The following is a 15,172-nucleotide window of genomic DNA, read 5'->3' on the forward strand; positions in this document are numbered from 1 at the left end:
CTTAGTGAGTGAGTGAGTGAGTGAGGGACACACAGGATTTCTCTCAGTGAGTGAGTGAGGGAGGGACACACAGGATTTCTCTCAATGAGTGAGCGAGGGACACACATGATTTCTCTCAGTGAGTGAGTGAGTGAGGGACACACAGGATTTCTCTCAATGAGTGAGCAAGGGACACACAGGATTTCTCTCAGTGAGTGAGTGAGTGAGGGACACACTGGATTTCCCTCAGTGAGTGAGGGACACACATGATTTCTCTCAGTGAGTGAATGAGTGAGGGACACACAGGATTTCTCTCAGTGAGTGAGTGAAGGACACAAACTTTAAAGCCCCCCCCCCCCAAAAAAAACCCCCCAAAAAAACAAAGTGATGCAATATACCTGCTTTGCTGTATAAATGAAAGTTTACAACATTATGATTTGTAGAACTGCAGTGTTTGAAGTTAATTTGTAAAGCTTGGTAGTGAGTTAGATTATATGTTGAGTAAAATTACTTAAACAAAGTGACACAATAAAACCAAAAAGTAGACTTGCAAAACTGAACCTTTACTCTAAACTGACCTTACTCATTTGATGCCCAGGCCTAAAATATATTGGAGTACTTCAAAATTCAGATAAATGTTTACAAAAAAAAACCCATCTCCCAATAAAGCTTAGTTGGTTTTAGCCTTGGACTGTTTGTGGGGTGCAATAGTTGTTCAGTGCGTTATTATAAATATTGCCTGTGATGTGTCCCTGACTAACCAGACTGTACAGGAGTATTGGACATTTTTCCATAGCTGAAGGAGTGAAAGGGACCCAGCTGGCATAGTGACAGCGTAATTGAGGCATTGGACCCAGTAGAGTAAATGCAAGGCCCTGGATAGACTCCAGTTTAACTGCAGTACAGATACTGAACTTTGTATCTGCGATTCTTAACATTATAATTACAGTTACTGTACAGTGCAAAACTATAGTTTAGCAATTGTGGTGTTTGTAGTGATTCACTGTGCTTCATTACAGATATGCTTTGCATGCAAGACAGCAGGGACAGCGGGTCACCCTGCTGGCTAGACACAGCTTTCAGGAAATACTGTAAATCATGTTCTGTAAATATTCTGGATCTGTCTTTCCAATTCATCTTATTATTATTTATTATTTTTATGTTTATTTGGTATACATTTCAAAATTGAATTTAGCAAACAGCTGTGTTTTTGCTGAAGCTTGTGGTATGTGGTGTCTATGTGTAAAATAAAGTGGGAAATCTCCATGGGCTGCCTCTTTACTGCTCAGAGGGTTCCTCTCTCTTCACTGTCACCCGCCTCGCTAGATACTAACCAGTCTGCCTAATGCCCTATGGTTTAATATGTTCACTTTTACACTCCAGCAATGTGGTGGTTAGCCCATCGAAATACTGCCACTCAAATCTATTTCAGTATATTTTTCAATGTCAAATATGGCAATATTGAGAGGAACGGCAGTTCCTCGCGCCAAGTTATCACAGAGAACTGCCAGAGACTCTCTATACAGCAAGGATAGTTTACAGGTGTTTTTCAGGGTATCAGCCAAGAGCACCATTTCACTTTTAATTTGTAGTTCCCAACACTCTCAGCTGAAATGTAGAAAAATAAGTCTGTCGTACAGTAAGAGAAATAAATAGCCAAAGTAAGGTATAAATGTGCTCCTTTTTTTTAACAGATTTTTGCAGACCTCAGGCACTTTTATCCATGCATATGTATATTACAGGGCATCAGAGTTTAATGACAATTAACTTAGTTTGTCAAAATGGAAATATACTAGGGAACACACTTATTGTGACTTCTATATCATTTATCTTAAATGATTTATTTCGGTTTTAAAATGGAACATTTGACTTTTTTTTTTTTATAGAATATAAAGGTTTCATGCACTGGATTTGAAACTATAGTTACTTTTTTTCGAGTCATCTCATCATTCTGAGATTCTGATCCTGATCTCTGACAAATGTTGGTTTCCGGTCAATGTAACTCACATTATGGTCCCTATTGGCTCAAGGAAGTACAGTTTCCTCGCGATACTGGTTGATGAGAGTAACGCTATTTGTGGTCCCACTGGACAAAAAGGAACATTAATTTCCGAGAACTAGCTATATGAAGGATAGCCTATATATTTGGTAAAAGTAAAACATAAAAAAAAATGCATTAATAAATATTGAAATAAATTAATACATAAATCAAATGTGTGTTGTTGTTTTCGGGGGTTGCAGAGCATGGATGTGACTGGTTGATGAGCCGGACAGCAACGGGAAATGACGGGAGGTTATATAAGGGGATGCATAAGCCTGTGGACTGGAGACAGTCCAGCGCTGAACTTGAATGAGAAACTGTGTGCGATTGAGTGAACGTGTGAGCTGTGATCTGAAAGAATATGCAGTAAAAGTGCCAAGACTAAAACATAGGGTTATTATTTTGTTGCCGTGAATTCCAGCACCTGACAGGAATACTCTGTAGGTTTTCGAAGAAAACAAACATTTTTAGAATTCAACACCATCTCCCTGAGTAATACTTCCTAAACATGAACGCGTTACAATGAACTAAATGAACAGGTCAAGCTTATTATGATAGTCTGCAGAATAAGATGAAAGCTTTCGATATAATCGGGATAATACATAATCATTATTTACAAAATGTACAAAATTGTTGTTGTTTGTCTCGTTACTTGTTAAAAACTGTAACTTTACTGCTATACTACTTGCAAATGTTGTAAAATGGAAGGACAATCTAGGGTGTCTGCATAGCAAACTGCATGTCTTGAGTTCGATTCCCACACAGGGTTTATATTGCAAACTTGTTGAACATGCATACTTTTGCACACATAACTTTAACTTGCATATATATATATATATATATATATATATATGTGCATAGATTTGAACCCTAACTAGTCATGCTTTCACTCCAACTACATAACCGCTACGCTACACAGATTCACATCTTAACCCTTTCAACAGACTAGGCTACTATTTACATTTACCCTATCCAAATGGCAATACATTGCCTGAACATAGATTGAACAATTTTGCTATTCCTGTAATGTGTGTGTGTGTGTGTTATTATGTTTCACATCATTTATCAAGTGTGCTTGAGAATGCTATTTTACCAGACATAACATGAAACTTCTTTGTACTGTTGTTATGTTTAGTTTTGTTGGCTTTTATGTAAATACCAGCTGTTGTTTTAAGATTCATTCAGTCTATCACCAATCTGTCCTTTGGATTATATTACAATTGATCATTGGTTCTTCTATGGGATTAATGCACGCTTTGCAAAGTTCTGAATTGCACACAAATTCAACGAGGAATGGCCCTCAGAACCAATTGGGCCAGTCGTACAGTAAGTACAAATAATTATACGTTTTTACTTTGCTGCATTCCAATCTGATATTGCAATGTCGTGTTATACAACATTTTGTTAAATATACTGTAACAGTACAGGACAGTGCTTAAAGAAAGGGGCTTTATACCAGGAGCCTGGTTCAAAGCTCAGCTCAGCCATTGATTCACTGTGTGTGTTCCTCATGAGCAAGTCTCTTAACCTCCTTGTGCTCTGTCCTTCGGATGAGACGTAAAACACAGGTCCTATTGTAAGTGACTCTGCAGCAGCAGTTTCTGATGCATCGTTCATCCACCCTAATATCTGTAAGTCATTGGATAAAAACACCTGGTAAATGATTAATTATCATTCTATTGAAACAAACCAAAGCTCCAAAGTTTTTCAATTATATATTATTATTTCTTCTTCTTCTTCTTCTTCTTCTTCTTCTTCTTCTTCTTCTTCTTCTTCTTCTTCTTCTTCTTCTTCTTCATTTGCTTAGCAGACACCCTTATCCATCATTATTGATGAGGTTTTATGATTTCCAATGTCATGTTTTTATATATCTTCACCTATGTGAGATTTTCCACTACCAACAAAGACAATGGCTGGTTTGGAAAAATCAACATCTTGTTTGGAAAAATCAACATCTTACTTCTGGGAGATTTGCGCAGCTTCCATCTGTGCATGAGAAACCACCTTTTATGCCACTAACTCAAGAGGAATTGTACAAATTGACTGGCTCTATGGGATCTGTGGACCTGTGGAAATTGGTCATGTATGATGAACTTACAATTAATATGCACCAGAAGCAGGGCTGGGTTTATGCCAATCTGCTTAACCATGCCAGACTCGGGGGCACCAAAAAAACTGATCACATTTTGTTGAGTAAATGACTGATACCAATCAAGCGAGGAGATATTTACAGCTGCAAATAAGACATTATCCAACACATGAAAGATTTAGATGGACAAAGATGGAAGTTCAACCTGTCTCATACCTACAGTAGACACCAGTAACCAGATACAGACCACTGTGCTTGATAGTATGCCTAGGGAGGACATTAATCTTGTGGAAATGGATACTGTAGGCTGCATTCCTTCCCTCTGGAAAAATGTGCTGAAAAATTAAAAGCTTATAAGGCTGACTGCAGTCATACAGTTTGACTGCAAACTAGCATATGAGTGAAAATAGGCTGTAAGCTGATGCCTTAGAAAAATATTCACATTGTCAGTGGTCTCATTAATGGTGCAATAGGGAAACTTCAAGCAGTTTCCTATTATCTAGAAAACCCATGATGGTGAAAACCATAACCATTCATTTTAACAAAGGACACACACATAACTTTTAATGCTCAAGGTCAACATTTGAAGTCATAGACAGAGAGCAGTTTCCAGTCATCGGTGCTCACACAATCACCATTCATAAATGCCAGGGCATGAAAGTCTAAGCAGTGGTGATGGACCTGGTAACTCCATTTTTTCCTGTGGCCAAAGTTTTTTGGCACTTTCTAGAGTCACTTCCTTAAGTGGCATCCACCTTATAAACTTTGACCCCACCAAAGAACAGCAGGCTGAGAAGTCTTTACTGCCATGAGTTGATAAGCTTGAAGGAGACCAACATGCACAAGTGAGCCACAAGTGATCCGCAAGGATTGTGTGTATTTCATACAACAAAAGCTAATGTTCAATCAGAGGCTTGAGCAACACTCATCACACCTCCTGCTATGCAAACACCATGTTGCAATGTCTTCTTCATTGCCAACTTCTGAAAGAGTCATTAAAACAGAGTTAACAGCAAGTCCTCAGGACTTTTGATTCCAACTATGATCAGTTGTCATCCATTACATCTCTCAGTACTGTGGACATTTGTCACTTCTTAGGAGAACCCTTCAGTAGAATTCAGCAGGAAGATGTTGTTGAGTTTCTCACCAAAGTGTGTCAAACTTGTCCATAAATACATGATCTGGCTTCGCAAGGCACAACATGCTATGTACACAATGTTGGTACTGCACATCAAATCAAGAGCTGGGGCATGTTTACTCTCTGTATGTACCTGATGGTACACATTCGATGTGTTTGGAAGAACTAATTATGTAGCACATGTGGGCACACATTGATGATGGCAGATGTGACCACTGCCAGAAATCTACACTACTTAAAGGCTAAGTCCTTCAGTCAGCAGGGAGAATGCTTGCAGTACAGCTTATGCTTTGGCAAACCAAACCAAAAGCCAAAAGATGTGAAGTTTAGTGGTGTGCACATGAGTAAAATGAATATGGACAACTGCAATTACAAATTATCTTCCATTATTATACACAAAGGAGGAGATGTCACTTCAGGACACTACGTGTGTGTCCTCTCAGTTCTTGGCACTACAAAGTGGGTGCATGCAAATGATACACTTATTGAAGTCAAACCATGGCCAAGAAATGAAAAAAACACATGCATGGCTTTTTATGAACAGATGGAATGCTTTAAGATTGGACTACATTGGACTAAGTTGATCAAATCACAAGATTAGGAGGAAAAAAACAGAATAATTTATACTATTAATATGTTCATGTAATTCACTTTAGCATTCGTATGTATTTGTAAGTTTGTAACAAATTAGTAGAATGTTGAAACATTTGAGAAATGTACATCATTTTTTTTACCATTGCTGTGCTTTTGTACTTTTGTGCCAAAGTAAAGATCAGTAACTAGCAAGAAAGACATGGATTTCAATACTTTTTTACTACCCATTTGTATAGGTACACACACTCACACACTATATACATATCCATTAAGTGAAAAAATAAGTGATATCTGAAACAAAAACACATTGGAAATGTGAAAAAATGCCAAGTTATCAAAAGTGTCCAACCATTTAAAGTGGAGATATCAAAAACACAAGCCAAGTTTCAAGAAATCATTAGGGTAACTTTGGCCAGCACCAAGCAAATAGGCACAAATGCAAAAGCAGTGGGGGTTAAGGTTGCCCAAATTGTTTCTACTAACTTGGCTCAGGCATAATAAAAGCAGATCCAACTTGCATCAAAAACAATATGTGCATCCCTGGCACCACAATCAGCCTTTCTAAAAAGTTTTATAGCAAGTGAAGTTGAATCAAAACATATGTACTGGTGTGATAAGAACATTACTTATTGAATAAAGAGGATTCGGGGTGCAATAATGATTTGTAAAGGCTATTTAGCTCCAGAAGTAGGTAGGTCTTTATGTATAGTGGAATATAGTGCCTGGCAGTTTTGTATTCTGTAAGAGTAGCTCAAGATTCAGCACAACAACCATATTGAATTCCAGAGTTTTCTGGTGCTGTCAATCCTAATAGCTTGCAGAGCTGACCTGTTGTGTGCAGTTCTGATGAAGAGCAGATTAAAGAGACAGGGTGCTCATTAATGCAAGACTGGCCTGTGTAGCCTCAGGGTCCCGTGTGACTGACTGACTGAGAGACTGAAGAACAGAAAGGATTCTCTTATCTGATCTATCACAAACATGCAACAAAGACAAACATGTCTCTTTTAGTAACGTCACTTCTTAAGAGAGACGAGAGATGTGGAGACAGTTTGTAGAGAGACAGAGAGGCCCATACAAGTTGATCTTTAGTGGCACTACTATACTCAGGGGTGATTGTAGCAAAAGGACAGCAAAAATGATCAATGAGTCACTGTTAGAATGGTACCACAATGTTAACATTTCCATTGTTTGACATACCAACTCTTTGAAAAGTTAATTTGCAGTTTTTCCATTGTTATACTTAGTTGGTTATAGTTTGTAATGTTTTTTAATGTGCTTAACTATATCTCTCTGGGCTTTGCAATACTCCCCAATGCTTTCACTATGCTTTATTACACTTTGCTACGCTTTTACTACAGTAAACTTTTTCTAAGGGACTGTTACCACAATGGTGAATGTACACTGATTATCCATCGCCATACCATGGTAAAGTATCTTCGTGAAAGACGAGAGAGATTAAACCAGAAGCACGATCCAAACAGAGGCTGTGTTGCCGTGTGATGCAAAGCTGTTGTCTGTTTGTAGCCTTTGAACATACAACATTACAACATTAGTTTCCAATGGCCGGCTCCCAGTGTATGAAGCATCTGTGGTTAGGAAAGAGATTTTCTGGTAAAATGTTTGATTCTCAGCCTCTGGGCTGTTCTCTCAATGGGTCAGTGGAACCAGAACAAGGGAGCACACGGTCTATTTATACAGGTGCACTCTGGTCTTGTCTAATCGCAAGGCTGCACTAGAATGGGGTTCAGGCACAGCCAGCAGAGAAACATATTATTATAGCACTCAGATGCTTGTTGTGCAACACCTACCTATGAAAATTACTTACAACAATAACATATTGCCTTATATTAAGGTACATTCATTCAGTGGGATGTCATACAGTGTACTAAATGTCTGACACATATTTGTGTATATCCTTATTATCAAGGTTTGGTTAAATGAAGAGTAAAACAGAAAGAGCTGATGGGAGCAATTCATTACACATGGCTGGTCACTGTTTATTTGCGTCCACAGCATTTCTCTGTATAGTTTATAGTTTATAGTTTATGGGTATTTCCTTGGCTACGCCCTCATTCAATATGTTACTTCAGGGTTGTTAGGTTACACTATTGTTCAGGTGTATCACAGCAGAGCATTGGATCAAATGCTGGCAGCAAACGGACCACACTACCCAAATAGATGTTGTTTCTAACAGGGACTTAAAACCTTTTTAGGAACTGACCACAGATGCGGTACTGTATAGGGAAGGCAAACGAGAAAGTGAGAGTGAGTGATAGAAAGGATAGGGAATTATACTATGACTTCCAGTGAGGGCTGTAATCATATCTAGCTTTAAAGCTGCCAGTTGTTTGATCAGAGCGGGATCAGAGCATGCTGATTGATTGGCAGTGACCCTGGAGCTGTGGTGAGACCCAGCATGTATGAAGCCGCTCTCTCCACCCACCCAAGACATAACCTCCCAGAGAGTGCAGCTTTCAGCATCTCTCTTCCATGAAAAACTACACGGGGAGTGCCCAACAAAAGGGATATTACATGCCAGGACATATGTTTTATCAGTGATATCAGTGATGAAGGTGAAAAAAGAGAGCTCATTTAATATCAAACCCAGAGTTTAAGGGCTTCAGTTTAAAAGTAGAACGCAGCTAAACATGTATTGGAATGTATGTAGTCATGTCAGTTGGAACAATGATGACCACCTCTTTTTCTCATGTGCTCCTTAAACTCTTGTTTAACGTGTATATATAAAATAGACCCAGAAAGATGGCATTGCCAACTGTACTATCATGATAAAGGTTCTTGGTTGGCCCAGGCACTGGTATGTGGGCAGAGTATCTCTCTGCTGACACTGTGTCCTGTCTCTCAGACATTGACGAGTGCTCTCTTGGGCTCAGTGAGTGCATTCAGCAGTGTGTCAACTTAGAGGGCTCCTTCCCCTGCCAGTGCTACTCTGGGTACCCGCTCTCCAGCTCTGGGGAGTGTGCTGGTGAGTTGACCCCACATGCCCTGAGACATGCTCAATGATAGTCCTTGAGAATCTAAATGCCAGACATATAATTAAAGCTCAGAGGTCTGATTGGGATGAGCTTCACAGTGAATTCACTGACATTCTGCAAAATATATTGGACTGTACTGAAGTTAATCATGAAACATACTCAAACATATTCGTCAGCCTCAAATCAAAATAAGGCAAATCTGAATCTGCTTTAACAAAAATCACTTGAAAAACTGTTCCTTTTTTCTGAAAGCCTTTAACAAGCTTAAAGTTAATACAATCTAATCTCTCTACTTTAGCTGAACACAGACTGTGTGTGCGCTGCTCCATAATTTATACCTCTTCTGGGTTCAACAAATCTTGCTTGAACTGCATTGAAAAAATCAAACTCTCTTGTATTAAGCAGATAGATAGAATACCGTGGAGAGGCAGTAACACCAATTTACCATACACACCTATAAAAGTGGTAATAAAACAAGGAACTATACAAGCACTTCCAAATTCATAAACTTCATAGTATAGAACCTCACTGTGTGTCTTTTTATTTCACTGTTTCTGGACCCTAGCAGGCCATGATTACCTGACGTTTCCAGCAGTGAAAGTCCCATACCCCCTAAAGGAGGGGATCCCAGCCCAGTTCTGGTTTAAAGCTGCTCTATCTTTTCATCGTGTGTTTTATCTCCACAGCTGCAGAAAGGCAATGGCAGGTGATGCGTTCAGAGCACGAAGCTGAGCTCTGAGGCTGATAATGCAAACAAAACTTTCCTTGTGGAACAAAAAGACGCCATGCAGAGAGAGAACTCCAAACAAATACCCTCAGACAGTCTGACCTTTCCACACAGGTGTTTTATCATTAGTGTTGCGTTTGGTGTTTTCTTAAACACTCCTAGTTTATAAAGTTCCCCAGTAAGCGATGGCCTATCTTTGTCGGGGATATGAAAAGGCTTTGATTGATATATGGGTTGTATTTTCTCTTCTTATAATCCTGCAATAACAAGACCTTTTTTTCTTTGATGAATTAAGCACTTGTAAAAGGTATGGTATAAGCATTCCTTCATACTAAAGTCCTCAATTTAGCCAGAGCAGCCACAGAGCAAACCTTTCCCTTGTGCTGGAGACAGTGTTGTTTGTTTCATGGACCCCAAGCTATCCACCGCCTTCAAAACCTTCACAGTTCTCCCCTGGAATCCTTCTTTTGCTTTATATCCCCCTTCACCCCTCTTCAACTCCTTCCCCCTCTCTCTCTCCTCACCCCTCTCCATTTCTTATCTTTACCCCTATCTCTTAACCTTACCCTCTCCACCCATCGCTCTCTTCACTATACTATTCCCCCCTCTCTTTCTCTCTCCCTTTCTGCCTTCGGTGAACCTGTTTGACGTCAGCAAAAGAGAAAATAATTAAATGCCGTCAAAGTGAGAAGCAGTTTAATTAAATAGCAACACTGAGAATCCATTGTCTGTTGACATTAACTCCTTCCTTGTCCAATTCTTTGATGAGAGCTTTTGAAATAACTCATAACAGCAGCAGCTATTCATGAGTCACAACATGTCAAAGCAATCAGAATAGAATGTCTCTATGAATTGAAACCGGGGGAGGTTGGGTTGGCGCATAAAGAAAGGCAATGGAAAATGAATCCCACAGCTGATCTATTATACTGCCAATGCTATAATTGAAATCAACTTCAACATTAATTCATTTTTCTGTTGAACCCCTGGTGGCTAAATGTTGTGACTGTGCTTTCCTTCATTGGGGTTCCAATTTTCTTTTCCATAAGATGTGAATTAAAAAAAAAGCCCTATCCAGATGTTCCCCACAACGAGGATGAAGATACTGCTGTTGTTTCAAAGGCAACTCTAATCCTGGTTGAATAAGTATGATATTTTCGGTTGGTTTCACAGACCGTGATTAGTGCTAATCAGGGTTTCTGAAACTAGCCCTAAGTTTTTTTTGGATTGTATTGGTTTTTAATAGATTCAGTTTAATATTTAACATGGCATAGGGTCCTTCCTGGTGTTTTACTTACAGACAAATATTGTATAAAAGATACACATGTGCTGTGATGCTATATTCCTAACCTTAGTACAATAGTTTTCAATAACAAGCTATGACTCAAACCCAGATATTCCTGAAAGCTGTTATTCTTATGAGGGAGTTTAGTTTTTGATGAATAGTTTTAAAAGATAAAATGGTAGACCTGGGTTCCCAGTCGGAATATCCTCCCACCAGGATTTACACATTAACACTTAAAAACTGAACAAGTGATGACAGACTTATCCGATCTGACACACAAAAGATCTGCTGGCTTTCAGCAGCCAAGCACAACATACTCAGGCTTTTAAACTTGAAGATGCCAGGGCGTGTTTAGGCTGAAATGCAGCAGATTCACCACAGAGTTTGCCTGCTATAGAAAGGTGAAGCATTTCAAATGTACTGGAATCAATTCAGCTTTCAGTCACAGAGTGATATAGTTTGTTTGTCCCTCAGTCATTTACTGAGCAGTTTGTGTGTCCCTAACTCACACACTGAGAAGTCCAGTCAATGTGTCCCTAACTTGCAGACTGAGAGTCACAGTGTGTTTTCCCTCACTGATGTTATTGAAGCTCAGGACACCTGTCAGTTATTGTCGAGAAATAGCTCTCAGTAAACTACACCTGCCCAGTTCTCCATCATTAATCTCCCACCGCTGGAAAATCAATAACTGTTATCTACAGTACCGGAGCTGTGCACAAAGCTGAGAGATCAAAGATGGTTTAATTTCTCTTAAAACAGAGGAGCAATTTTTACCGCCCAATAAAGACACCTTTGTTCGTGTGCACGTCTCCCTATCGCTGCCTTCTCACCACTTTGTGATTTGGCCCAGAGTTGAGCCTGGCTTCAACTGTGAAGTGTCCTGGTCTGAAAGACTGCAGGTGGAGAGAAACAGGGATGCAGCTGGGGATTAGAGCAATAGCATTAAAGCCCATTCTTAATCAGTGACACAGAGAGAGAGAGACAGCAAGAGAAAGGGAGAGGTTGTTTTTGCTTTCAAATTATTTGAAATCTAATGTTAAAGGGGTCTGCAAACTGTTTTCAGTGCCGAGGGTATTCCTGCACTTGTTATAAGAAACTGTCTGTTTTAATACTAAAGACCAGTTGGCTATATAAAAAAAATAAAAAATACTTTTGTTGTGGTACAGAAAAAAATATTTGCCAAACATCCATCAGTATTCTGTGCTTTAGTAATCAGATCACTTATACTATTTGAGTACAGTACCTATATGGAATGCCCCTGGAAAAGTTAGCCTTTAAGCCTCTTTAAATTCTTTGGCACGAGATCAAGACACATTTTAGACTACTGTAATGGAATTCCAGTAAGGTTAGGCTGTACTATACACTTTCTGTATAGCTATACACTTGTGTGGTGTTAAGATGTAACTAGTGTTGAAACTGGCTACTTCACAGTAAGCATCTTACTGGCTCTTGTATCCTGTCCCATTGCCTTCTATCACCCACAGGGGCAAAATCTGCATTTCCACTTGAGGTCTTTGTCCCAGCCATGTACTTATTTATGAAATTGTATCAAATAAAACCCCAGATCAGGTCAATTATTTATATAATTTAGTTGTACTTTTGTAATATACAATATAATTTCCATCTGAGTCAAAGACATTTCAGAGAGTCATATCACATGATTATTAGCATCTACCATATATTATAAATATAAAAATAACATAGAGTATTCCAATATGAATCTGTTCAGTGGAATGATGGTTGTGTATGATAGATGGTAAGATGTAGCTACACACAAAATGAGTTATTTGAACAAATCCTCAGAGAGTTAAATATTGGGAGTGAAGAGTCTGGATTCTCCTTTCCAGTGAACATCTGGCTACTAGAACCTCGTTAATGAAAGAGGGGGTGGAGGGGTGGAATGGATTCCATTAGAGGACACGCACCCTGACAGTGAAATCTGCAAGGGAGAAAGACTGCCTGCTTCCGTTCCAGGAGCTATTATAAAAGATGAGTCATTCAAACTAAAAATAAGAGAGAACAGCCTTATCTTACATGAATCTGAATAAACTAATAAACACTCATGAACTACAATCTAGATTTAACTTATCAGAATGGGCTTTATCAACATGTTCATTTAAACAGTCCCTACAGTTTTTGTGAATAGAGCCCATTGTAACTTTTGTTTCAGTTTTGCTTAAAATGGGAAGTTCCATCTGTTGTGTACTGTGCTGGTGCTCTTGCGATAAATAGAATACAGTTCAAAGAAAAATGATATAATGTACACAAATATAGTGGTAGGTAAAGCCAAGAAAATATCAGGATTTATTTTTAAACATGCTCATATCACAAACAGATGCATAGCTGTTGAAAATGTTACTGAATAAGGCTTGAAACTGTATCACAATCCATTTTTTTTATCCCTATAGTATATACAAAACCAATGGGGGGTGGGGGGGGTGGGGGGGGTGTACAATTCTGGAGGGCTTTCCTGTGTGATGCTATGATATTCATATCTGGCATAGGCAGTATAAAGGCAGAGTAACTTTACTATAAAATAAGCACATATCTAAATATCTAATCAGCCATGGTGTGAACAAATAGACATGCAGTCACCAATGTCACCATACCACAATGTTGTTTGAGTATTCACAGTCAGTCCAGATCAATGAAAGCAATGTAAAAAGCTTGCTCTTTTCACCCATGGAAACTGATTCTTGCAAAAGGCAGACAACTGCCTGTCTCATTCATAAAGCTGTCCTCAATCAATGTGTCCTGGGGCTCTATTAAGCATAGAGATTTCTCCCTCTTGAAAACAATGTTGACATCTGATTTCAAGAACTGCTTAGAACAGTCTGTCTACCTGACATGCAGACGAGACAGTACTTACACTGACGGCGTAATTTTCATTTTCATCTCTCCAGATTGGTGTTAGTCAGTATTTTGAGATTAAAACACAACATTTATCCCGTTGGGAACATGCTCCTCGGATAGCTGAGTTGACGCCGCTCATGTAACTAACTTTCAGGCATTAAGAGCACATGTCACTCATTTAACAGCTATTATCCGAGACCAGGCTCTTGGGATTTGTCACTTAATTGGCGAATGACTGTGTGCTTTATAGACACTGTATAAACTCCATTAAGAGTTGACATTGGTTCAAATGAACAGTCAAGTTATATCTAACCTTTTTCTGCTCCACTTGACACATGTGCAGAGGACAGATTTTCACATGTCGTTTTCTGGTGAAACATAAATCTTGGAACTTCTTACAGTCTGCTTCAGCACCTAATACCTATTATCTATTCTCATCATCCATATGAACCAGTCACTACCGAAACAAAAAAATCAGGAGCGAAAGCGAGCAAGGGATGGAGCTCATCACAGCATGATGCCATAAACTGACTTCCTAATACGATTCAGTCTGTTTACTAAAACCCTCGCCTAGTTCTTCTAAAATGGCCCACCATGACAACTTTCAACAGACAGAAGTTGCAGCATAAAAAACCTCAAAGACAGCTTGACATTGATGATGTGCAGTATCAGCCCCTCTACTACCCTTTACATTGTCCTGTGCTACTGGCTTAAAAGGTGAGCTGTGCCCACTTCTCAGCTCTCTCATTGTCTAACTATCGGAAGAGTTGTTTTCCCCCTTCTCTGTGGGGTGCTACATCACCATGTGCATTACAAATACAAAACGGATCATACTTAATCTGTACATGAAAAGGGTAGAGGGTACCCTTTGCAACCATTTTAAATAAAGTTTGCCTTACCATAACTGTCCTGAGTTCAGCTACAAAACTACCATAACACACTAGAGTCCCACCATTCTCTCTCTCGGTGTTGTCTACCACACTGTCACGTTTTACTTTTTCCACTAAAACCCTGATCTTCCACCCACATTCCTCTTAGCAATTCAATCTGCCTGTCCCTATAATCCTCCACCATGTCATTTATACCAGAATCCCCCATTGCCCCACCCTCATGATTGTATGGGGAGGGAGTTCTATGTAACATCAATATGATTCCAACTGATTACAGCACATTCACTTCTGTACAAGAAGACTCTCATGCATTTCAGTGCTCATGTACAATATACACTGGCTCAGTGGCTCAGAATCTATCGGTCAGCCCCAGGCTGGGTATCCACCGCAATGAAACATGAAGGCATTGTGTGCTACTAATGTGGGGTGCAGATTGAAAAAGCCCTTGAAGCCAAATGGGCAACTAACTAAATTTTATAAAATGTAAGAAGCCTGAGGAGTTAGCCAGGTGAAAGAAAATGTAAACACTCACACAAATAAAATACAAATAAATGCAAAGACAAAAAACAGGATCTGAATTAAGACA

Source organism: Polyodon spathula, chromosome 10 (assembly GCF_017654505.1).
Source record: "Polyodon spathula isolate WHYD16114869_AA chromosome 10, ASM1765450v1, whole genome shotgun sequence".
Lineage (NCBI taxonomy): Eukaryota > Metazoa > Chordata > Actinopteri > Acipenseriformes > Polyodontidae > Polyodon > Polyodon spathula.